The following is a 26,933-nucleotide window of genomic DNA, read 5'->3' as shown; positions in this document are numbered from 1 at the left end:
ACATTTCTGTAAATTGTAGAAAACAGAACATAATGAAAATAATTCTTGTCCATGGAATTGCAAATAAATTATGTTCCCCTGAACAAACGAGACTAATACAATCCTGTGGACAATTTGCATTTAGTTGTAACTTTCCTTTCAGAGTTCCTTACTGGCTATTAATGAGTGGCTCTTTAAATTCTTTGAACGAGACTTAAATAAAGTCATTGATAAGTGTTCATTTTATATTTGTATGTCACAATCTCATTTTTATAGAAACATTTCTAATAGATATTTTTTTAGTTCCAGTTAATACTTGTTTAGCATGTACTATGTGCCACACGCTGTTCTGATGCTTACAAATATTAGTTCCTATAATCCTCATAACAAATCTATGTTGTATACATTACTAGTTATGCCTCTATGTAGGAAGAAAGCTGAAGCATATACAAATGAGGTGGTTTGACCAATGATACACAGCTATTAGAGTAAGTACAAACCTGGGATTTGAACGCAGGCAGCCCATACTCTTAAGCAACAAGTGAGGCAGGCTCTCCTTTTACCTGTTTTTATTTCAGAGTCCAACTGTGAATGAGGTGTCTGTTGTTTAGGTTCTGCTTCTCCCATTAGTTGCAAAATTCAGAATTTCACCCCCAAAAAACATTATTTGCTTTTGCTCTAGAAAAAAAAATGCCATTGGTTTACTAGAGTGGTTACCATACTTGGAAAATAGTGCAAAGTCCTCAGTGGTTTTCTGCTACTATTTGACAAAATTTCATAACATATCACACACCACTTAAAGGACTTCAGGACTTGGGATTAAAGGACTTCATAATAAAAGCAAATTTGCAGATATTAATCATGTATCTTCTATTTGCATTTTCTTTTTTGTTTATGCAAAATATTCAAACTTGCAGATTCATTTGTCCCTACACATACTCTACACTGGGACTCTGTTTATCAATTACATTTATCACTTTATTCTGAGTTCTGGCATTTATGTTATTATTTCACCTCCTTTTTGAGACATGGATAAACTACTTTAGAGATACTGATCTATTGTATAAGGTAGAAATACAGTGCAATGCTATAGTAGTAACAACAACAAAAGCAAATTTAATCAAACATGAGGTCTGACAATTAAGTTCGCCAACTCATCCTAGAAAAAGTGCTACATATCTCATTGCTGAATATCACTATGGTCACTCGCCTTCGAAGTGCTCCCCTTGGGAAGCTTTGCACTGACACCAGCACCTAATCCACCCTTCAAAGCAATTTGGGAACTCTTTTTCTGGAATGGCTGTCGTCGTATTACCCTTGATATCCTGAATGTCATCACAAGGTCTTCCTTTCAATATTTCCTTTAACTTCAGGTAAAGAGAAAAGTCAGTGGGGGCCAGATTAGGTGAGTAAAGAGGGTGTTCCAATACAGTTATTTGTTTACTGGCTAAAAACTCCCTCACATGTAAGGGAGACAGTGCCTTGTGAGCTGGTGCATTGTCGTGATGCAAGAGCCATGAATTCTTGGTGAAAAGCTCAAGTCATCTAACTTTTTCACACAGCCTTTTAGCACTTCCAAATAGTAAACTTGGTTAACTGTTTGTCCAGTTGGGACAAATTCATAATGAATAATCCCTCTGATAATCAAAAAAGATTAGCAACATTGTTGCAACAAGTTCTCGAACTTAATTGTCAGACCGCATACATCATTAGATGACTCTAATGATACAAAGACACATTCGGAGAAACAAACTTTGTTAACTAAATCTTAGTTAAGATAAACTGACCAACATCCTCGCTTTAAAAACTTTAAAGGCTATAAAAATTATTGACAATATAATGCTTTTCATAAAAATCCTAATTATATTTTACATTTCAAGCATTTAAAATATACTGAACAAAACTGTCTCATCGCTTTCCCTCTGGAACTACCAAACTACCTTAAAGGTCATTTAAACAGCTGAAGGACCATCACTGGATCCTCCAATCACACTTGGAAGACTAAGACGCTAAAGGATGTTCACATGCAGTACCTAGGAATACTCCAAATTCTTATCTTCCCTCATATTCACCTCCTCTGTTTTTCAGCACCCATGGACATGATATAGAAAAGCCACTAAGGGCACCAATTAGTTTGTTGGTGTCCCACAACATGAGGCCTGCTGCCAGTGGACCTCTTCTATTCTGAGGATGCCAGAAAAATTCGTTTGGTTTTAATCCGGTCACGTGCATACAAATGCAAATTAATATTCCCTCTCCCTAAAAGTAAAACATAAAAGTTAGTAAGAGGCCATGCCATTAAAGGAAAAATAAAAATCTATAGAAATTAATGTTGAAATTAAATGAAATTTATAATCAACATGTTCAGAAAAATAATTTTGGGTTCATTGATAGGCTTTAAGTATAGACAACCTCAGAATTAGAGGAACCCCAAGGATATAGACTGTACTTCTGAAATTACATCTTGAAACCATCTAACCTGTTTATCTGCACACCTCCATCTTCTATGTAACCATGCCTGGCTAATAAATCACCACGCTATTATTCCACATTCCTGTTTTGCCCTTCCAATTTAACAGCTCACTTCTTTAACTGGCCAGAGACTCAATCCCTCTGCCTGTCTTTCTAGCACCAACTTCCCCAGAGCTTCCATGAGTGAAAATATCAGCAACAGGTGCCCTTTCTTTTCAGCGCTGGGACTCCAAACTAACCCTGTCAGGGAAAGTCAAAGAAACCTTTGGATGAAGTCATATTTGGGTAAGACCTCATCTGATCAGGGAGGCAGAAATCCAGACATGACAGCCATGTTAAGTAATGCAGGAAATGCAAAGTTCCACCAAGATATGAACTCCACATTCTAGCAGAATGATAATAAAGCATACCAAAATGACTTCAATTCTAGGAAGAATATTATACATGCCGTGAGGAAGATGCAAAGTGCTGTGAGGTTCAGACAGACAGAGATAACACTCAGTGAAGTTTTATGAAGGTGGAGACATCCAAGCTGAGTTTGAATCAGTGAGAGTACCACAGGGCTGTAGGGTGAAATGAGGGTGACAAAGGGATGGGCATTCCTAAGTCACACGGGCAGAAAATAGAGTATGTGTTGTGGAAAAGTAAGGATTCATCCATGATGACAACAATGAGAGAAACACAGACTGGGGTGTGGTGGCAGATAAGGCTGGAATTATTCAAGTTTGAACCAAATGGTGAAAGACTTTGGATGGTGGCTGTTTAGGATTATAATGGTGAGAGGGGGAAAGGAGGAGAGACACATGCTAGAGTGGGGCTAATGAATTTATTTAGCAATATCTAATCAATTTATTTAGCAAAATAAATTGTTTTATATGCAATAGCAAAAGACAAAGGCAATTATAGAATGTGCTAATGACAGAAAGTAAAGGTGGTTAAGACTAAACTATATACATTGATACCGATGTCATGTCAAAGGAGTACACACATTTATAAATTTAAGGGATCCCAACATATGTTTACTATTGACAAAAAATCACTTGGCTAAATACATAAATAACATCAGTAAGGAGTATCCAAAAGCAGTAATAAGCTCTATAGGATAGTAACTATCACAGTAGATGTCAAAAGCTCACCAAACTAGGGGAGAACAGCACTGGAAAAGTCATAAATCAAAGCCTTGTCACCTCTGTAGCTGAGAGAAACTCAGGCGTCTCCCACACCGCTGCTTGTCAGTTCCCAAGAATGTTGCTGTTGTCTTTGTTGTTGTTATTGTTAGAAGTCAAGGCATCTTCTGATGGTACAAGCTGCAAGCTGTATGTAAGTTTTCAAGGTGTTAACAATCTGAAGAATGTTGCTGTTGTTGTCATTGCTGTTGTTCTTGTTAGAAGTTAGGACGTCTTCTGATGTTGTAAGCTGCAAGCTGCATACAAGTTTTCCTGATGCTAACAAGTTCTCAAGAAGGCTAACCGTGGGGAACAACACTGGAGAGGCCGGGAACCAGCCAGACCTCACCAGGTTTCCAGCTGAAAGTCAGGACATCCCCTGGTGTTGTAAGCTGCATGTTGCTGGAAGTCTTCAAAATGTTAGAATGATGAAAAATCACCAACAACAAATGACCAAATGACGAAATAATAACACTGCCAACTGAGGTTTGTCTTATGTATTTTTCTCAGATGTACCTTAGAGCCAAGTTCTTGTTCCTGCTTCCCCCTCCGGGAATGGCCAGTTCCAGGAGGGTCCGGCAGTTACTGATATGAATGTTGCCCATCCGGCCAAAGGGCCAATTCATCCAGATAAGCAACAAGGCCTGGCACTGTGTCTGTCACGTCGTCCTGATATAACTTAGCTACTTCTTCACTTCACCAGCTGATGTGGGCAAAACAGACAGAACAAAGAGGGAATTCTCTCAACCTCTGATCAAGAATTTCTTTAACCCTAAGCTAACCATCACCTCACAACATGAACAGAACAACAAACATCATCTCGTGTCTCCCCTGCTCAGGAGAATGAGACCAAAGGGCAACAGAAAAACAACCTCATCCTATATCTTCCCTGCTCGAGAGAATGAGACCCAGAAAGCAACATTATCTCGTATCTCCCCTACTGAGGAGAATGAGACCAAAGGGGGAATTTACTCAATCCTCGATCACAGCACAGAAATCACCTTACATGCAGGAGCAGATTAAAGCTAATAAACAAAAGCTCACATCAACCAATGAAGGCAAATTTTCCTCAACATCCATCGTACAGGGATCCATTAAAAAATAAGTTACAGGGTGGGGGGTGGGTGATGAGGGTAAAGGGGATCAAATATATGGTGATGGAAGGAGAACTGACTCTGGGTGGTGAACACACAATGGGATTTATAGACGATGTAATACAGAATTGTACACCTGAAATCTATGTAAATTTACTAACAATTGTCACCCCAATAAAATTAATAAAGGAAAAAAAAATGTTACAAATTGAGGGTTTTGCTTGAATTCACCCCAAATATAAGATTTTCTTCAGCTTGAAGAATATCATTATCATTGTTCCTTTTTAAATTGCATTTAAACTTTTTAATTAAAAGATAGTATTCAAAACCAGGATTTTTTACACTAAAACTTAGATTTCCTACTTCTCTTGAAAAATCAGGAGATCTGGAAATACTAGGCTCACATGCTCACATGACAGGTAAGGGCTATACCCTTTGGACAGGCATCCTTTGCCTTCCAGTTTACAACAGAATATATTTGTTTATACTTAAACCAGGCTGGCTTCATACAGGCATTTGGGTGTAGGATTTCGGCAGTAGAGCTTCAAAATATCAATGAGTATAAATCCAAAGTATCTACTAGATATAGAAAAGTTACTGAAATGGCATTTAAAAAAATTGAGCAAGTTTTTATAAAATCAAAATAAATGTTTGCATGTCAAACAATAAAACTGCAATTAAAACTTATATTGGGAAACAGGACATGGTAAAAATTCAGTAACTCAGAATGTGCTTAGTAAATTGGTCCAAAAAGGCTCCCCAAGAATCACACTTCCCTGTGTCTATGCCCTTGTATACTATGCTTGCACAATGACTCTGAACTTTTCCATGCGACTTGCTTTGACCAAGGGGACGTCAACAAATGTGACCCAAGCAGAGGCTTAAAGAGTGCTTGCGCACTGGTATTTGCCCTTTCTTGCTGTGCCAAGACCACCATGTGACAAAGCCCAAGCTGGCCTATTGGAGAATAACAGGCCAGTTTGAGTGAAGACAAACCATTTCAGCTGAGGCTCCCTAGATCAGCCAGTCTGACAACTGTCAGCCAGACATGTGAATGAGACTATCCAGAACCATCAGCTGACTACAGAACCTCCTGGTTAACCAGAGGCTAATGAGCAGTAAGAAAAGGATGTTGTTTTAGGCCACTAAGCCTTGGAAAGGTTTCTTACACAGCAAAGCTAACTAATAGGAGAAGGAAGAGGAAGTGGGGATTGAAGGCGGGATGGGGGCAGGGGAAAGGTTACAAGAGAGGACTTTGAATAAGATTCAGCACAAAAATGAAGTTGAAAACCCCCAACATAACAGCTACTATGAGTAAGCCTAGGAGAGAGAGTCTTCTAGTCTAACATCTACAGCACCTAAAAGAACCAAGATTTGAGAATGAATGGATATGCTAGAATAGGGAGGAATGTGTATGCAGAACAGTGGGTAGGCTGCGTAATATTTCTAAATAAAAAGAATGGATCCATCTGTATACATCCTAACTCCACCCTCTTTTCCAAATGATATGGTCAAATTTTTACCAATCTATTTTATATGGACTCTTTCTCTATTTTAACACTTTGAATCATTATAACCACCCTAACTTATAACTTATAAGAAACTGAGGTACAAAGACACTAAACAGCTAACTTACCCAAGGTCTTACAACTCAGAGCTGAGATTTGGACCCTGGAAATGTGGTTCTAGAACCCACATGTTTAACCACTGTGCAATACTGACTCGTAATTAGGATGTGCTTCACAAGTTTAAAAAAATTAGATCCATAAGTTCTTTACATAAGAACACACTTCATTCTTACTTTTTTTTTTTTTTTAAATTTAATGTGACTGTCCATGAAAAAGTTCGTGGTGGAAGCTCAGGTGTTAAAATGTGTTTTATCCTAAAGATATAATCTGCTAAAAATCAATTTAGTTAAAAATTATGACTACATAGTATGGCTCTTAGTCTAAAGTCTATACAAAAATAATGTAATACTTCAACTAATGTTGTAGAAAAATCAATTAAGTTCATAAAGTAATACTCCAAAAAGTAAGGAGAATCAAATTTCTTCCCTAAAGTTTATGAAACCCTAACTTATAAAAACAGATAAATGCTGATTCAAAGAAATAATATTAAAAACTAAAAAAAATAAGAAAAACAGTAGCACGTATAATTTTGCCTTCTTGTTTCATTATTTAAGTGTGAGATTTTTTCAGTCTGTGGTTAAGACCGTTAGTGGGTTTCAGTCAGTCTGTAGACTGCAGTAAACTTTTTCACAAAATGATATAGAATTAAAATATTACAATGCATCGAACGTAGTAAAGTATTGTTTATCAAATTTTTGTTTCAGTTACATGTACATAAATACACACATTTATGGCTCATAATATAAAAGATGTTTGTTACTGTGAATCTTGTGAAAATTTTTGAAAATATTTTGAATCACTGTTTGTGTTTGTCTCTGATCTCTGACACACAAAAAAAATGTTTTAAAATGTCATTTGGGTATATTGTCATTTCCTAAAAATGAACCAATTTTAAAGATTAGGTTTTTAAATATTATACAGTGAACATTTCTGTAAGACTTAAATAGTTGTTGGTACAGAACCAACAACTAATTAATTTTAGTTGTCGGTACAGAATCAACAACTAATTGACTAACACATCAAGATTTCATAAAGTCGAGCATAGAGGCAGATATCTAATAAATACACACTAAGTACAGAATTCATTGACCAATTGACTACTAAATGTTTATGTTTAAGAGAACTCGATTTGTCCTACAGGAGTCAAAATCCACATAGTAAAGCACATGATAATAAACTTCTCTGAAGTATCACATACAAAGCTATAACTCAGTGGTGGAACTTAGGAAAAGTTGACATTTTGCAGAAGATATGATTTAAGCTGTAGTACCTGAATCAAAACAAAACCGGGGAAAGAGGAAATTACAAGACCTAAGTTAACAAAGGAAAAAACTGGAATCCCACAGAATTTTTGAAAGAGACTTTCGAGCTCTATAGATGAAAAAACTGAAGTCCTAAGAGGTTGTTACTTGCCCAAGGTCACAGAACAAGTTGACGGCAGTCCACTATCCCTTTCCCTCCATAATGACTCACACATTTTGCATGTGATCTTGTAGTTTAATGCTATTTAAAAGAACATCTCTATTTGTGTTATAGCTACATATGTATTTGTATTATCCACTCTTCTTAAGAGTCAATAAAGGATCATGGTAACAAACACATGTTCTGGAAGCATTATGCCTACATTTGAATTCCAGCTTTGCCACTTACTAGCTGTGTGACATGGTCAAATTTTACTTTTCTGGGCCTCAGTTGCCTCACCTGTAAAATTGTGACAGTCCCTATCTTATAGGGGTATTGTGAGAATTAAATAAAGACATAGTAAAACATGTGAAACAGTGTGCAGAACATAATAAACACACAATAAATGTTAGTTGGGGGAAGGATGAGGAGAATTACTACTAATCTGAGAGTTTGGGCAGAATCCTTTCCTTGTACCATACACGCCATCCAGCACAATATTTACTTTGCAAAGATAATGATTGACTATGATCAAATACCGCTCTCCTTAGCAGGTAAGCCAGAGATGACTCAACCAATGAGCTGGGAATAGAGAAGTTTCTCACCTGAAGCTCTGAAGACACTAAAATTAGGTGAGTACATCGAGTCAAGAGCTCCAGAGGCATGCAGGAGTCAAGCAAATTACAAGGGAGAGTGTGAAGGATCACCAGACAGTAGCACCCAGCAGGCCCAATGCCAATAAGAAGCCAAAATAGGTGTGCCACGTGTCCAGGAGTAATCCAGGTTAAAGGTCCAGAAATGCCATACATAACGGCTTTCCATTATGTGCAGCCTTATCAGGGCCCACAGGGGTACAGCCAAATTTAAAGGAGCAGAGGTTGAACTGACACATTAAATGAGTTCAAGAACTATTTGTTCTTGCTTTCTCCACATAATGCTAGTATCTGCAACAAACTTCTTGAGTTTTCTGACTTTGACTGCGTTAAGTTAAACATTAAAATAAAATACCAAAATCGTTTTTATTAGCACTAGTACTTTTTTCCTACCTGTGACAAAATAGTATTTAATTTTTTCCCGGGACTCTGAATATTATGGTAATAATTAATTAATACAATTACTAATCTTGGTTTGTCTCTATTCACAAGCTCCCTTCATTTATTATCATTAGTATAATTTAATTGTTAAAAGCTGAATTGCACTTGACACTGTGCTAGATGTTATACAATTTAAACACATAGCTGCTGCGTACCAAATACCAGTAGGGGGGAAAAAAATCACTGACCTATTTAATCAATAAGTAGGATTGGAAGAGAGCGTAAACAGAAACATACCTAGATCCCCAAGGAAGCTTTTAAAATAGCTTTGGCATGAACTAAAATTGTGGAAATGGAGTCAGAAAACGGCAAATGTCAGCAAAAATACTCGAGGGGCATATTTAGCAAAGCGTTAAGGTTCTCACTGGAGGAGGGAGGATAGGAAATTGCTGAGGTTGACTTCATGGTTTCTGATTTGGTGACTATGAGAGGCAATGCAGTGGGAGACCCAGTTTAGGAAGGAAGATAAGTCAGTCTTGTATATCATTTTTTTTTTAAGATTTTACTGGGGCAGGGGAACAGGACTTTATTGGGGAACAGTGTGTACTTCCAGGACTTTTTCCAAGTCAAGTTGCTGTCCTTTCACTCTTAGTTGTGGAGGGCACAGCTCAGCTCCAGGTCCAGTGCTATTGTTTGTTGCAGGGGGCGCAGCCCACCGTCCCTTGCAGGAGTCGAACCGGCAACCTTGTTTATGGTTGAGAAGACACGTTGCAACCAACTGAGCCATCTGGGAGCTCAGTGGGAGCTCAGCTCAAGGTGGCTTGTTCAATCTTAGTTGCAGGAAGCAGAGCCCACCATCCCTTGAGGGAATTGAAGAGTTGAACCGGCAACTTTGTCATTGAGAGCCTGTGCTCCAACCAACTGAGCCATCTGGCACTGGCCCATGTGGGATTCGAACCGGCAGCCTTCAGCGCTAGGAGCACAGAGCTCCAACCACCTGAGCCACCAGGCAGGCACAGTCTTGGATATCTTAAATTTGAACTTCCTAGAGAATATTTAAGTAAAGGTGCTTTACGGCCAGCTATTGGTGCTCAAAGGAAAGATTTTCAGGCTAGAAATGCAGATTTGGAACACATTATTAGGTGTAAGGGGCACTGACTGAGATCATCATGGGTATACATATAAGTGAAAATGAGTCAAAGACACAACTCTGGAGAACACCAACCTTTTTAGGTAAGGCAAATGGAAAGAACATGAAAGAGGCACAAAGAACAAATTCTTAGAGAGACAGAAAGGAAATTAGCAGAAGCCTATGGAGGAAAAGGTTTAATAAATGTCACCTTCAAATGTCACAGAGAATAGAGGACAGAAAATGTCTCATTGGATATAACAATTATGTCATCACTGATGACTTTAGCAATTAGTCTCAATAAGGCAAGAATATGGATGTGCCTACAACCAAGCTCAGACCACTAATGCCCCATGAAATGGTAGAGAAATAAGATGGAAAGAATCTGTGTCCCTGAATGACCACATGGAGTAGAACTTCCAGCCAACTTGAAACATTCTCCTGTAAATAAGAAATAAATAAGTATAGTATTCATTAAACCATGAAATCATTGCTAGTACTTTGTTACAACCCAACCTTTCCGTAACTTACCCGTCCAACAAAGATATGCCATAATTTATCTAATCAATCCCTTTTTGAGAGCATTTACATCATTCCTCGTTTTTCTTGTTAAAAATAATAAAGACTTTTATTTACATATTAATCTTTGAATTCATCTCTGACATCTTTATATTCAACTCCTAAAAGAGAATTACCAAGTCACACACAGGTTTTTGATGTGCACTGCAAGATCACACTGCCTTATTTATATAGCGGGAGGGGAAATCACAAACACACATGGCTATAGACTGTGAAAGAAGAGAGAGTGAGTGATCATATGCTGAGATGACTTCAAAAAAGATAAGGCAACGGAAGGAATCCTTTCACCATGTATTTCTATGCTAAATCATCATGTTGTACACTTAAAATGTCTTAGAATTTTGTCAATAATACCTCAATAAAACTGAAAAAAAGAAACAAAGATAAGGCCTAAAAAGAAGTCATCAGATTAGAAATTCCCTGTTAATCCCAGCGTGGTTGACAATTGTGAAGTGAGGTGTCTTAGATTCTACATTATCATTAACTCTTCCAGTTAGTCATCCTAAGACCTCTAACTTTAGTTCAATTTTAACTCTCCTAACACATGTCCAACTAGTCTGTAAATCCTACCAATTCTACTCTTGAAATATGCCAAATGTGTTTTCTCTTGACTCTCACCACAACTGCCCTGGTGTATTAGGTTAAACATTAAAATAAATTAAATCAAAAGATAATGTCCCTTGCCCTAATCTATCTTACCAACCTCTTTTCCACAACTCAACCATCACTCTGCTCTATCAACCCAGCCTCTTTAATGCTTCCAAGTCTTTGCAAACATAGTTCTCACTAACCCAAATGCCATTAACTTTCATACCCTTGACAAACTCCTACTCACCTGTCAAGAGCTGGTATAAATGTCACGTTTTGCGCATTCTTCTCCACTACTCTGAATGACTTTGTCTTTCAATATATTATATACTAATCACTTATTTTATGATTCTGTCTCTGAAATGAGAATGTCAAGGCCAGATGCATCTTTTGCATACCTGAGTCCTTCCATATTCCTATCACAATAACTAACACACAGTAGACACTCAAAGATTTATTAAAAGAAGGAAAGGAAGACTGGAGGGAAGGAACATGGCAGAAAAGGAATAAAAAAAAGAAACTGATACAAAGGATATTTTCAAAAGCGAGGCTAATCACTTTAAGTATTTTAGGGAACAGTAACAGAAAGGCTTATTTATGTTAAACTAATGTAAGTTACTATGCAAAAATGGTAATGATTTAGATATGAATTTTAATTTCCTGCTTCACAAATCACTAACTTCCAAAGCTTCTATTTTTTATTCTTTAATCTTCAAGGTAGTTTCACCAAGTGTGTTCCACAGAACAAGGCACAATCTCTGGGAATAGGGCTGCAGACATCTTTATAGCAAGCTTTAAGGTGATCCTTAAACACATTAAAGTTGGAGGACCACTGCTCTAAACCATTATTTTATATATAAAATCACTGACATAATTTTTAAAATAACATTGGAAGCCCAACAGACTTTTAAAAACTATGTATAACATTCATAGAAAGTAAAAGCTATTAGCTTACTGATTCAATGTGTTCCTGAGCTTCACATTGTCACAAACCTGGAAGGATATATAACTCCTAGTTATGCTTCAGATGCCAGTAATGATAAATTCCGTAACTGTACACATGATCATTATTTTGTTAGGTCATAAATTTGAAGAATTTAAGGAAAATTATGAAATCTGCAATTCTAGACTATTTAAGGACAATAAACAACCTGGAACTCTAAGTCTGTCCCCTCTGAACCTTCTTCTTCGATCATACTTTCAGTACTGATATGTAAAATCATATACACATTTGTACAATCACCAACCTGTACTAAAGTGTCATTCCGGAAGGAGAAAAAAAGCATATAACAAAATTCAAACTTAAAAAAAATGTATTATTTCTTAGTTTATCTTGACAACATATAGATTACTTTTAAATCTTTTCATACATGCAATTTAAAAAAAAGAACTTGAAAAAACTGACTCAAATACCTAATAACAAATTGAAATGGAAAGAATTTTTAGCAGCAGACTTTATGTCTAACTTCTTTCACAGGAATCTTCTAAACCATGTAATCAATAGTGTACCTTCATGCAAAAATATCTTGAAGTATAATTCAAAGGAAACATTTTTAAAAAACCTTTTTTCAGTGGGAGAGGGCATGATATTCATACTTCCATGGTGTACATACATATATAATGAACTGAAACAAGCAATGGGATATCATTAAGGTAAATGATGCATATAAAATACACAATTTCCCCTCTTTCTCTTTAGTCATGTTTTATTTATTTATAAGGATTGCCAAATGATAATATTTTCATGGTTATATTATTAAGATGCCAGGCACCTAAATAAAAATGTAAATCTTGAATATTTAAAAATATCTGTCAACCAATTTAAATATTAGAATCAGGGAAACAATGGTTATTGAATTTTTAAGGACTATGCGCAATAAATTCATTAGCTGGCTGAGATATACAAAGGTTCAAACAGATATACAACCCCTATATACATCCCAAAACACTATGAAAAGAAATGATAAAGCCAGTCTATAAATAAGTCACAGTGACCAAGAGGAAGCACACCGTGGTATAAATGGACTGGTAGTAGGCACTGAAACCATTTAAGGAAAAATATGCCCATTGTCCTTCTGAGTACATGGATGATTAACATTTCCTCCCGTCCTCCAACGCAGGCCTCAAATATTCCCAGCACGCATGCTTTCTGGAGCTCCTGCTCAGAGATAGAAAATCTCAACTACGTCCTAAGCCTTGTTGCTGAAAGTTTTCTTGACTCTCTGGACTTCACTGAAACTTAGCTGTCCTCTAAGAATATCAATTCATTGCAAATTGAGGGGTGTTTTTGTCTTCATTTTAACCCTAACCCCAAGTTCCTCAAGGCTAAAAAGAGTAAATGCTCCTCACTCCCACACCAAACCATTTCTCTTCTTCTTTCAACTCCACCGGAGAATGACTATACTTTCTTTTCTTCATTGGAGTCATCCTCTATCCTCCTAGTCACTGCAAATCTTTCTCCTAGCTCAATGTGCTCTTTCCATTCTACTCCTGTCATCATTTCCAGTAACATCAACATTCACTTGACCTTTTGGTTCCTTTGCCTTCTCACCTCTAACAATCTTCTACTCTACCTCATGTCACTCATCCATTCCCACTATGTACCACTTCCAAAATTCTAATCCCTAACATCTCAATCTGATGTCTCTTAATTTTATCTTATCAAGATCTTCAATCATCAATTTCATTCTTTCTCAGATCTGCATCACAGAAAAATTTCTCTGGGTTGTCCATACTCACTTTCTGCACATTTTTATTTCATATTCACTCTTCTTTCACTGTTCAGGAGTTATTTTTAAATAAAAATTTAAAGTAAAGCATATAAGAGATAATATATTAATACAAACTTTTTAAAGAAAAGCAAATTTTGTCAATGAGCATCCAAGTAGAAACCACCCAGATTAAAAATTAAAACACCACCAACATATATGAAGCTCCCTATATGCTTCTCTTCTAACTTTTGAGTTGGGTATTCCTTTTGGAATAATGGCTCCCAAACTGATTATCTCAGGCCCACATGTCCCCTGACACCATGTTTCCCGAAAATGAGACCTAGCCACACAATCAGCGCTAATGCATCTTTTGGAGCAAAAGACCCGGTCTTATTTTACTATTCTACTTATAGTAAAATAAGACCGGGTCTTTTAATACAATATAATATGTAATAATAATATAATTAATATAACATAATATAATATAATTAGTTTGGGTCTTATACAAGACTGAGTCTATAATTCCAGATCTTATATTAATTTTTGCTCCAAAAGACGCATTCGAGCTGATTGTCCGGCTAGGTCTTACTTTCAGGGAAACACAGGATCTAGCCTTCAGCAGCAAATCATTCTACTTCTAAAATATATCTCAAATCGACCCACTTCTCTCCATGTCCATTGCCTCTACCTGGTCCAGGTCATCACCAACCTCTCACTTTAACTGGTCCCCATTTTCATTTGTTATCCTCCCCACCTCACATGATATACTCTCAATAACCAGAATAATCTTTTTAAAAATGAATGTTCACTCCCCTGTTGCAAACACTTCAATGGCTTTGTGACAGAAATTACTAATTGGCTCCCAATATCTACTATTCATTTCTTCTGTTTAGTAATAATCCATACATATATACAAGTTTTAACAGGGTACAAGGTCAACCAGCTAGGGATTTATACATTTAAAGCTCCAGGCTACTAAGTTTGGCCATATGACTAAGTGATGACTAATAAAATGTAAGTGGAAGGTACACGTAAAAAAGATTTACCAGTCCTTTATTCCTTTTGCAAAGTTAGAGACATGGACTTGTAGGTGGTAATGTGGCTTGGACCACATAAACAAGGATAACACTTTAGCAGATGGTTAGAGACCAAGACAGAAGGAACCATGGTTGTTAAACAACTTTGTGGAACAGAATCAGCTACCATCTCTGGACTAAGTTGTTACATCAGAAACATCTTTTTTGTTTAAGTCCCTGTACTTGGGGATCTTTTTGAAACAGCAATTGAATCTATAGTTTCCCACTAAACTCAGAATAAAGTGTAAGTTCCTTACTATAACATGTAAGGTCCTACACAATTCAACCTTAGTCACCTTCTTCCTCCCAGTAACTGCTCCAACCCACCTGAAACCCTGCCCTAGATGCTCTTCCCCTAGATTTTCAAATGCCTCGTGTTTTTTTTTTATTATCGAGTTATTAATTCAAATATCACCTCCTTAGAAAAACTTTCCATGGCCCCCTCTCCTAATTCAGCACCTTGTCCATTTTATCTTCTTCATAGCACTTACCACAGTCTGAAATTTTTATTGATCCATTTGTCTGTTCTGGGTAAAATGTAAGCACTTTTAAAGGAAAAACTTTGTGAGTACATTTTAAATACCTAGTACAATACCTGATAAGGTACAATAAGTAATGTTGAATAAAAGTTTTTCAAAAAATAAAGGCATTGGTTACCCTCAGCCTGGACTGCTCTTCCCCCAGCTCTATGTCCTTTCTTGTTCTTCAAGTCTCAGCCTAAATGTCACTGTTTCCATAAGGCCTTCCCTGACCAACTTATGTGACGTGGCATCATTCCCAACTGCAGTTAGTCATTCTCTATCATTTGCCGTTTATTCCCTTCATACTACCCTTCAAAATATAAAATTATCTTATTTACTTTTTTGACCATCTGCCATAAAGAATATAAAGCTTGATGAGATCAGGGGCCCCATCTATCATTTTTATTTATATTATGTGTCTGGTGCTTAGTAGGTGCTCAATAAATTTTTGAGTTAATAAACTAATGATTGTAAATACATTATAAAACAGAGTGTAAGTCTCATGATTAACTCCTGAGATTAAACAAAATACAAAAAAATTTGAAAATAAAATTTAATCTGAATAATAAACTACATCAATAAAACATAAGCATGAGAGAAAGCAGATGAGGGAAGTGAAATTGTTTCATTTATTCTTGATACTGATAATTAGAAAAATATAGATTCAAATATTCAGGAAATTTAAAGATAATTTTCAGCAGACTTAAAAATTTAATCTCCTACACACAGTCTGCATACCAATAGCAATAAAGCATAAAATATTAAATTAAAATCATTTATGATTATGAATGAAAAATGAATTAAAATTCCTTTGTAAAAGACAAAGACTCTCAAATGGGTGAAAATTCTATAGGAAAAATAATTTTAAAAAAGACATAACTGGCAAATGAAATTAAAAACAAAATCAGAATAGAATTCATGAAAAAAGTTTTGTCTTGTTTTTAATGTATCCTGCAATATAGAGCAGGAGGGAGAAAGTTGGGATTGAATATGGGAATATACAAGCAAATGACTGGCAGAGAATGTCACTTATTGACATTTTAAATAAGTGACAAAATTGTGGTTAACTTGTATTGAATTTCTATTATTTTAGTATCTTCGCACAAAAGCACCATTTTTAGTTTTCTGTAATTTGAACATTTTTATCAAAGTATAACATACATGTATAAAAGCTCACAAATCATAAATTATACAACTCATTGAATTCCAAAAGTCAGTATACTCCTGTATACACCACACATCAAGAAAGAGAACGTTACTGTTAATATCTAGAAGTCCCCATAGTACCACTTCCCAATCTCTATCCTTTCTCCTCCAAAAAAGTTACCACTATCCTGGGGTCTAATCTGTAGGTTTTGCCTGCTTTTCAATTTTATATACATGGAATCATATACAAAATGTATTCCTTTATGCCTGGTTTCTTTCAGTGAACAGTATTGTGTAATTTCTCTTTGTTGTTGCATAACACTGTAAATTGTGCATTTTCATTGTTCTACTCCTTACCATATAATATTAAATTGAATATTCAATTTGTTTATCCATTTTATTGCTGCTGAACATTTTGCTTCCAGGTTTTGGCTAACACAAATAATGCTGCACTGCACATGACTGTACTTGTCTTTTAGAGGATAGCTGCCAAAATTCCTACTGAAATTGCTGGACTATATAGGTCTCCATGTACTTATATATACCTATGTACATGGAGCTTTAGTAGATGCTGCTAGAATTTACAAAAGTGATTTTCCCAATTTATACTCCCAGCAGCAGTGAGAGAGTTTCTTTACTATCTACATTTGACACTTGGTATTGTCAATCGTTTTAATTTTAGCTATTCCAGTATTGTAATAGTATCTCATTATGGTTTTAATTAGTATTTCCCTGGTTAATAAGTTGAACAGTTTTTCACATAATTATTAGCCATCTGAGTTTCCTCTTTTGTGAAGTGCCTGTTCAAGTCTCTTCCCCTTTTTCTTCCGGGGTCTCTTTTTCATATTGATTTATAGGATTTCTGTACAAATATGGATACAAGCCCTTTTTCGGGTATACGTTTTAAGTATATCCTCACATTCTTTGGTTTACTTTTTATCTCTTTTATTGGTGTCTTCTGATGACAAAAGCTCTTAACTTGTCCAGCTTAACTTGTCCAGCTTATCTTAACTTGGTCCAGTTTATCAATCCTTCCCTTTATGTTACTAAGTTTTGTGTCTTATTTAAGAAATATTTTCCTGTCCTCCTACCTCAATGAAGGTATTTTCTTACATTGACTTTTAGAGGCTTCATTATTTTACTTTTCACACTTAGATCTTCAAACTAATGTGCATAGTGGGAAGCAGAGGCCAAGTTTCATTTTTTTCCCATTAGGGTATCCAAATGTCCAGAAATATTTATTGAAAATATTATTTTTAATTGATAAAAAGAAAAATCCACTGTGAAGGCATCAATCACAAACTTTTAAGCATAAAATAACAGCATTGAAACATATTGGAAACAATGAGAAAAATGACAAACATACAACAGTAATGCAAAACTTTAATATACTTCTCATAAATATATGACAGTTGAAGCAATCAAAATATAAAAGGGATTTCAACATATGTAATAAGGCTAATAAATAAACATATAAAACTACAAACCCTACAGAGGACTTACCTTCATTCTCAATGACTAGGGTATATTTTAAATATTGATCTTACATGTATCACAAGAAAAAAGTCTCAAAAAATGGAAATTGCATGTGCCTTATTCTCTAATGATAATAATGCTAAAAATTAACAACTGTATTTTAAACACACACTTAATAATTTAAAAATATCCACTAAATAACAGGTCAAGGAAGAAATCACAGCTGCATTTATTAAAAGCTTAAAAAATAACAAAACCAGTATATATATATATATCAAACCCTATGGGACTTTGTCAAAGATATAATTAGAAGCAAATTTAGAAGCAAATTCCACAAAAAGATAAAAAATAGGAGCACTAAATCATTACAAATAAAAACTTAGGAGAGGAAATATAGATAAAATTATGTGTTTTTTAAACAGAAATTTCAAAATAATCCCAGTGTTTCAAAAATACCAATAAAATATACATACCTCCAATCTAAATATTTAAGAAAAGAAAACACAAGGCGTAAAATTGGTAAGGATTAAAAGGACTTTATCAGATATGGAAGACATCAAATGTTGTAACAAAGTTCTATGTACAACTGTTTGCTAATAAACTTTGTAAATTAGATGTTGACAACTTTTAAGGAAAACACAAATTATCATATTATCAAAAACCTAAAAAGGCCAATAACTACAGAAAGAATTGAAAAAAATTATCAAATAAATACCTCTATAAGAGGCTATGGGAAAAATCAAGTTATACCATGTATTAACCATTTGCATTCTGCACACTACCAGAGAAACTTCTCTAACACATTGCAGGATTCCTATTAAGAAGTGGTTTCCATTTATTCAATCATAATTCAGTCATTCAACAAATATCTAATATTTGAGGATCCTGTAGGTACTGGAGTCGTGCTAAATACTAAATACAAATATGCACAAGCCAAACATGATCCCTGGCATCTAGGAATTACATAACATGGACAAGTATATAGGCAATTACAACATAGTGAGATGCTTTAGAACAAGAGAATTTAGAGGGGAGAAAAAAGAGAACTGACCTGTAGTCTGCTTAATGAAGATGGGGAGAAGAGGGTGGAAGAGTGAGCTGGCACATATCGAATGTCTACTCTTTGCTGTGTCAGGTGCCATAAGAAGACATTTTCATTCACTTCCCAGAAAGAACTGGACAGATAACTAACTTGCTCTACGTGCAGTCTGATAAATGGAGGTATAAGGATTCATACCAAAATTTTGTGGCTCTAAAGCTCCTGATCTTTCCCTAATGCCATTAAAGGAGAATAAGAAGTCTAACTGGACACAACTCAACTGACACGCAGTAAAAGAATACACCAAGCAATACATGCTGTGGCAAAGGACCCACAGAGTGGAGGAAATGGGACAGACTTTTCAACAAGTTAATTAATGCATTTTGGGAAGCTATCACTAGATGGCGGCATTGCAAAGACTATGAATAACTTTAAAGTCAGAAAAAAAGGTCTAGGATGAAATTTTTAAAGTACTTCAATGTTTAAGCCCATATTTAAGTACTAAAAAGGAAATGTGTTCCTGAAGCCAAATAATTTTTAGAATGTTTAAATCATGTTTAAGACAAAACATGAATGCATAGATTTTCTTTTTTAACTGGAAATGTGTAGAAAATATTTACTTGAAGTTTCATAGATTACTATATAACATCAATGAGGACAGATGAATAAGCCTATGAATATAAAAACTTATTTTCTAACTTAGTTTTCTTACAGCAGCTTTTCAGTTTAAAAATGATCACATGTACCTTTGTATTCTTAGGACTTTTGTCAGCATATTTGAATTAATAAATTTATTTCATATAGAACACCTTTCAGATAGGGAGCCTGTAAGTTAGATCACTCAGTCATGAACTTAATCTCTAAGAAAGTGCCTTACTAAATAGCAAAAGCAGAGCAAGCTTTCTTAAGAAGGAAAACAACTGTCTGGGCTTTCTCACCTCGCAGTTACTCCATAATTCAGTTTTTTAGGTTGTGGACTCACTGAGATTGTTCTGGACAAATCTCAGTGGCTGCTAACAAATCTGAAGGGCAAATTTTTTTTTTCCCCTCACCTCTCTGGCAACTGTCACAACTGAACAACCTTTTACTGATCTGTTGTCTCTAGCATAGCCAAATCACCAGACTCACTTTTACCATGAACAGTAGTCTTGGTCCCCTCACTGGCTATTGTCAAAGCTTAGACCTTGGGTTTCTATCCTCACCCTCTTTCCCCATTACTTTTTCCCTTAGAGAATCTTCACTCTACTATATGGAAGGCTTTCCAAATCTCATTCTCCAGCCCAGCTCTAACAATGGTACACTAGCTATCCTGACTTGGAAATTACACAAGCATCTCATATACATGACCAAACCTAACTCCTCATTTTTCAGCAAAAGTGTGTGATTCCTCCTTTATCCCCATGCCATTAGTGGGTAATACAACCATCCAATCTCTCAAGACAGAAATTCTACTTCCCAAATAATTTTTCAGTTCTGTCACCATTGCGCGATTCGCCTTGGTTTTAATCAGAAATAACAATTTTAAGGGTGTTTTATTTTGTAGCATAATGGTATTTAAATTTTTTCAAGTGGATTCTTGGTAAGGAGAAGGGAATACCTGCTACATTTCCTTTCACCATAGAACCTGCCCCTCTCTAAGACTTTCACCACTGCCACTTCCCATATACATCTTGTCTGCCTGACCCTTTAAGGAATTTGAGTTTGGGGCTTAATTTTGCAGAATGAAGTCACTACCTTAGACTGGGATTCAAGTCCCACATTTTACCTCCCTCCAATTCATCCTTCATACTGATATTAGAATGTTCCCTCTAAAATGCAAGGTGCAAAACTAACCATTTCAAGTGGCCATCCCCTCATTATCTACAGGTTAAGGGGTTACATGGCCAAGAAGATTTCTTATAATCACATCCTTGCTTATCTCTACAGCCTCTTCTACCATCCAGCTTTCCACTTTGAGCTGTTGCTATAGCAAATGATCTACAACTTGCACTCAAAAGGTAACTTCCCATTGTGTCTGGGATGTGCGTCGTACCTTTCACACTCCTATCCACCTGCTTATGGCATTCCTCTTCACCCTTCTTGTTGAATTGTCACCTATTCTAAAAGTTTCCCCAGTATTCTTCATTGTTGTGTGGATCCGCTAGATTGCAATTATCCATTTGGTTCTATCTCCCCCACTCAATAGTGAGATGCTTTGGGGAAGACATCCCACTTCACCCCTTCTAGTGTGCTAAGCATTATTAGCAGTGAACTTGGCAAACGGCAAGCTCTCAATAAATGCTGAAATAAGCTTATCTAACGAGTCCCCAATGCGTGTATGTACTTTGCAGGCAGGACAATTTAGCCATTTGGGACTGCCTGGCAGATATCTATTTTCTTATTGCACCCACCCCCTCCAGGCACAAGAAGATCCACCTGTTTCTCCTCCCTCAGTAAACATCACCTACCAGTTAGCCAATTCCCAAACCTAGAAACAAACCAAACTACCTCCCCCTCAACAAATCCCTTCCACAGCCGATTAATAACCAAGAACTTTCTATTCTACATTCTGCGCATTTCTTGCCTCCATTTCCTCCTTCTCCTCTTCAGCATCATACAATTATTTTTCGTCAAGCCTAATTATCACCATGTCTCCTCTTCTATCCCTATGTAAGCACGATTTTCTTAAAATTAAAGTTTGATCATGTAACTCCTTCCAGCCCCACAGAATAAAGGCTAAACTCGTCAAAACAGACTATAATCTTGCTGTTTAAAGTATGGTTAGGAGACCAGCAGCATCAGCATCACTTGGGACCATCAACCCCCCTATTATATATAGATAAGGTCCTACCCCTCACTTAACTGAATCAGAATCTGCATTTTAACAGTGAATTCATATGCATACTAGTTTGCACATCATGAAAAGGTACTGGTCTATCAGACCTTTCATTAAATGATCCCTGACTCCCTCTTCCACTTCCTTACCTGCCACTTTCCCATAGACAAAGTGCTCTCTATCCTTACAAATGGCTAAGAGGACTCTAGAACTCAGTAGGCCTTTAAGTCTTCCATTTCTTTTTTACTGCCTCCTGTTGCTCCTCCACCTACTCCTATATTAATTCTCGTCTTTTAGGTCTTAGCTTTAGGTCCTCCCTACCGCATCCCCTTCTCCTTCGTCCCTATAATCCCATAAAACACATTGTTTTGTAATTTTTAAAAAATTTCAAGACCTCAGAATTTTAATCGCATCCAACTTTGTACTCCAAGTATCTGAAGCAAAGCTAGGAGGGATTTTAAAAAACGTTTAACAGAATTAAACTATAGAGAGTCAGTAATCCTGATGAAGTAAGATTGGTTTTCTATTCTGTGCAAGTCAATTTCTGCCTATAGACAATAAATACATTTTTTTCCTTTAAGTAATAATAAAAATAAATAGGAGTAAACAATTGAAGCTAAACTTAGAGATCTTATTTCAGTAAATAATCCGGTGGGGATTAGCAATTTAATTTCATTAATTCAACTAAAAAGTACGACCAAATGGAAGAGTCACCTTGAGGTATTTCTGGAAAAATTAAAATTCATCATACAACAGAATCGTTAGACACGATAATATTATTTATACAAGTTCCATGGTAAGAGGAAATCACTACTTTGGATAATAATTTTCAATGCAGTTATGGGATGGGAGTGGCAAGAGGTGGTTAGAATTTTTGCCACTATGAGCAGTTAACTTTTACAAAGTAGGATCTGCACAATGACCAAGTAGTAATTTAGAAACCGAACTTATCTCTATGGGTGAGAAAGTAGTAGGAGTACTATTGAAAGAATATTTAATTCTTTCAGAGGAAAACAAAGTCAGGCATGAATTCTCTACTTGCAAAATGATGAAAACAACGTGAGCATTAAGTGTTCAATTGGCTGTTCTTGAAAAATTGATTTGCAGATACAGATAACACAGCTTCACTAAATCTCTTATCCTGAGTTCAATGTAAAATGTGCCTGAATGGAAAAGTGAAAGAATTTACCTTAAGGTTTATGAAATTGGTTCTGCTTATGCTTAACTGCTATGTTAATTTACATATCAATTCCACGTACTTATTAAATGAGGAACAAAGTAAATCTTAAATAATTCGTGATACTAAAAATTAGTACCAAGTATAACAAAAAAGACATCTACAACCAGTGGTTAATAAATGACTTTTCAAGTTTTTCAATGCTCAAACCCCAGAGACTACTTCAATCTAAATTATATCTAATAACCAGCCTAGACACAGGACCTACAATTAAGTATGACATCTAATTGGCAATTTTGTAAATCAGCTAATTCCAATTTTATCTGGCTATTAAAAAATAATGTCTTTTATACACAGAAGGGAAGAGAAGCTTCTCTTTTCAGTGATTCACCTTTCTTTTTTGGATCTCCTTAACTGATCAACGTCTAATTAAAACCAAGTCGTTTCACAGAGAGAAGTACCCATTAGCCACCTTTGTACTGGCTAAGGGAAGGGAACCAAAATGGAATTTTAGTGAGGAAACACACATAAAAAAGAACAACAAAAAAGAACTCAGATAAATGTTTATAAAATAGATTGCCAGGGTCAAACGTGCAGTACAGAATTTCTTTCTTCTCAATTATAGCAGAAATGGGACATGAAAACTGATGACATCTCTACCAAAACAACTATGTCCCATATCCACTGTGTCGTTCATATTGAGACTCAAATTTTGATTTCAAGTTGATCGATTAGTTCAACATTTATTAAGCACTTATTTATTGCCAAGCATCATGCTAGGTGAAACAAAGACAAAGGCCAATAAAAAACAGCTTACAAAAGTACTTTAGAAACCCAAGGTAGAGAATAATTTTTCAGTATATATTTTATACTTTTCCAATTTCTCAGGACCTACCAGCATGAAGTCTTTCTGCCAATATTTAATAAGGACATGCAATCCAAGTGTAATGCCACGCATAGGGGATATAATGAAAAATAAGGCAACTCGCGTACCCTAGATAAGCTTTGAATGTAGTGGTGGAGACAGAAAAGTAAACAGCCAATTACAATAAAGTACAAGAAGTACTTTGGATAATCCCATACAGAGAAAGGACAGTGAAGAGATGAGGCTAGAGAAGTAATCACAAGAGCAGTTAACATATGTGCCAGGCAAAGTACTAAGCACTTTCACATATGTGAAATCCTCACAATGATCCCACAAAGTAGGTTATTGTGATCAACCTCCTTTTACAAACGGAGGAATAAATCTAAACTTACTAGAGGTCACATAGGGATCGGGTGGAGCAGGGATCTAAACCATGGTTATGTGCTTCTCTAACTATCTTGCAGTGTCATAAAGAGGTCCTTTGCAGTACGAATTTAGTCCTTTGTCAAAGAACTTTTAAAGGGTAGAATACCAAGAGTGGCTTGATTAGATTTACCTTTAGAAAGACTGCTTTGAGAACGGTATGGATGGGATGCAGCAAGACTTTAAAGACAGATGTATGAGTTATGAGGCTGCCATTATAATCTAAATAAAAAATGTTTAGAGCTTGATCTCAAATAATGGCAGGAGTGACAGAAATAGAGACATCAAAAAAAGACATTTTAAAGAAGAAACTTTAATAATTTAGGATGTGCTAGAAATAGGTGTTACTGGAGAGTAGTAAATAACTTGAGACAGCTCCAGAAAAAAGGGTAAAGGGTGAACAGACTTGAAATAAAGACGAGTTTAGTTTTGGCCCAGTTAGGAATCGAAGTATAATTAACTTTAATACCTTATGGTCATATATTGAGGTCTCAACTTTAAAATAATATTGGGTATTTTCAGAGGCGCTTATAAAAAAGTTAACTATTTGTAAAAGTCTATTGATTGAATTGGAAATTTTTCTTTATTTTTTCTTAAATATTTTATGTCATGTATTTCTGTTATCTCAATGTATATTACTGTAGAGTCAATTATCTAGTAAATTATCTCAATTTTCTCTCTAAAACAGCGCTATTCATAAAACTACCATAAAACTGCACCTAGCATAAGTAAATGCTTTGCAAAGTATTTTCAACCCTTAAGAACATACTATAGGCCCTCTAATCTTTTTTAACCAGTGACTAAAACAATAATTGATGTTCGTATAATCTTGTTTTCAAAGTGTTTCTATCCATAGTCTCTTTCAATCTTTAAAATAATCCTGTAAGTTATAATAAAAGCCAAATAACTGATAAGCCTCTGAAATATACAGATGCCAAATACAGACTACAATTCATAAATCAGTTTACAGTTCATATTGTACACAAACATATACTACAAACTTGATTAAATATTGTATGAAACTATTTGAAATTTAGAAAATACTGGGTTTCACAATCCTTTGATAAACTAGTTGAAAGGAGTAAAACATGGTAATACGGTTTATTTCACCAAATATTAAAATAACCAAAGGGATTTATAATTACTCAAGATGAGGGGAAGAATATTGGTAGAGACAAAAATAAAAAGCAAATCTCTTCCTGTGAATACTGGGTTCACTGACTTCACATAATGGGGAGTTTAATAGTAATAATTCACCTCTATCCCACAGACGTAATATTCTTTCCTCAAGTAAACTAATTTTTAAAGTCATACACACGATTCCAGAGGCCTAATACAAAATACATTTAAGGCTTTTGTCTCCTTCAATATTCCAATAGCTAACTATTTTCTGACATTTCCACTTCTATTAACTGTCACTTTGCTGTATTTTAAACTGCTATATTTTAAAATTATACCTTATGAACTCATGATGTTAACTGTACAAGCATAAGATAGCCATAGATATTTGCTACTGTATATTAATTTTCCTTATGTAGCAGTAATCATGTCTTAAAGAAAAATATTCTAATATTCTAGTAGACCAAAGTAATGCCCAACTTCACATCTATATGTATCATTATATTAATTTTGTCCCCCCCCAAAAGGTAAAGCTATTTATTTGTGTTGGCATATGAAATATTACATTTTAAAATCAATTCTCTATTATGCAAGGATTCTTTATTTATGTAATCCTATTTCCAAGAGAGCCCACACCCCTTAACTTACAGCTAAATAGAGGCCCAGAAAATTTTTGATCTGAGCAAGGTCCACCATGCCTGATTCTAACCAGTATGTTCTCCAGCACAGTATTCAAATAATATTCATCTTTTTCCTCTTTATACTGCTGGATGCTCCTCTTTTGCCTGGTTCTTTCTAAGAAGAGGTAGGAAAAAAGGGATACGAGTCATTTCAATTAAATTTTGTTGGGCAATTTAATGTTGCAAATGCAAAAGCATTGAGAAGGAAAGAAAGCAGGTTAAACTGAAACTAGCTCCTATAAAAAGAATTTTGACCACATTTCAAATATGCAAACTTACCCTGACTCATTGCCTCCTATAGGTAAAGGTGGCTTCTATCTCAGTGTTCCCATGGATCATAATCAATGCTGCATCTTCCTTACCTCATTTCACAGTAATAGTAAGTTATGTATATCACTGACCACTATAAGTATTATTTGCTAATTACTAAATTATTCTATAAAGTTATAAAAATAGAGTACACTTAAGTACTTTTTCCATAATTCTTAAACTCTTCCTCAAAAATTAAAAGAGTTAACATTCTCACTGAAACCAATGTGATAAAACATAAATATGAAAAGGAAAAACAGATCATCCCTATTCCTTCTTTATCCTCTATCCCACAATTTAAGATAATTATAACTTCCTTTATTTCAAACATACACAACATATTTTATAAAAGCAAGTTTTTAGAAACAGGACATTTTGTGAATTATAACTAGCTTTTCTCACTTACTAAAATATCACAGACATTCCTTTAAAAATGAATAGATAAACCCATATTTTAACAGCTCCACAATATTCCATTGCAACCATTCTCCCTCTTGATATACATT

At 35.4% G+C, this 26,933-nt stretch overlaps 1 protein-coding gene across 5 annotated transcripts in view; it reads right to left on the bottom strand.

The window, feature by feature from the left end:
* MACROD2 (mono-ADP ribosylhydrolase 2) overlaps nt 1-26,933 on the bottom strand; it is a 2,186,605-nt gene that overhangs the window by 2,113,514 nt on the left and 46,158 nt on the right. The gene's annotated exons all lie outside the window — the stretch shown is intronic.

This window comes from Rhinolophus hipposideros, assembly GCF_964194185.1.
Source record: "Rhinolophus hipposideros genome assembly, chromosome: 22".
Classification (NCBI taxonomy): Eukaryota; Metazoa; Chordata; class Mammalia; order Chiroptera; family Rhinolophidae; genus Rhinolophus; species Rhinolophus hipposideros.
This window is presented reverse-complemented; position numbering and strand designations above follow the sequence as displayed.